Genomic DNA, 1,038 nt, shown 5'->3' on the forward strand with positions numbered 1-1,038 from the left:
AAGGGGAAAGTAACTCTTAACCAGTAAGCAAGGCATAGCAATTTATTGACTTGACTTCCAGAAAGTGGTTTGGCATAAAAAGAAAAAAAAATCAGATCTTGAGAAGCCAAAAATTTTGTTTTTAATTAGATTTAATATATCAAAAATATTTTTAAAAACATGGAATTGGTCTACTTTTTGAGAGTATCATGGTACTTTCACAAAAATTATCTTTGTATAAACAGATCTGAAATAATAGAAATTCCTAAATTACAATTAAATTTATACACCTGAAATTACAGAAAATTAGTATAGATCCGAACCATACCACAGCTAAAATACTAGTTAACTTTTTTCTGGAAGCAGCAGCAATGTATTTAGTTTAGCAGCAATTGCTTCTTAGGATAAGATGCATAAGCTGAAATAAATTATAAATTGCTCTGTCATCTCTCTGCATGTGGAAATCAATTTCAAGTTACTTTCACTTCCCAATATACCTCACTTTTTGTTATGAATATTCCAGAACTGATCGTTTAACATGCAAGTGACCTTAAAACCATTAACTGTACAGCTAGTTTGTTGAGCCAATTTGTTTTCTATCCAGTTAAGTTCATATCCAAAAACTTTCCAAATCTATCAAGTATACCTTCCTCTGGTTAGCCAAAAAGAAAATAACAGCATATACATTCCATGTTTCCCTCATTCATAGTGTCATATAAAAGCAATAGTTGTAAAGTGAAAAACCCCAATTCTAATCCTAACTTTTATGAATGTAATAAATCCTGAACATTTCTTGGCAATATTAAAGTAAAAATCTATTTCTTATTAGCACTTACTACTACACAAAGTATGTAAAAGTACCTTAGTAATAACCCTTTTAATTACTTTTAAAAGAAATGTTTTGCCCAAATTTGGAGATTTGAGTAGTGATACTACTCTCTACAAATCAGTTCTATCCTTTTCAAAGTAGCACTTATATTTGTTGCTATTCATGGTGGAGTAAAAACCCTCTTCAGTATTAAAACGGACCACCAGTGCATTATATTTAAGCAAGGCCAA

The sequence above is a fragment of the Natrix helvetica genome (genome assembly GCF_964273705.1).
Source record: "Natrix helvetica genome assembly, chromosome: 5".
NCBI lineage: Eukaryota > Metazoa > Chordata > Lepidosauria > Squamata > Natricidae > Natrix > Natrix helvetica.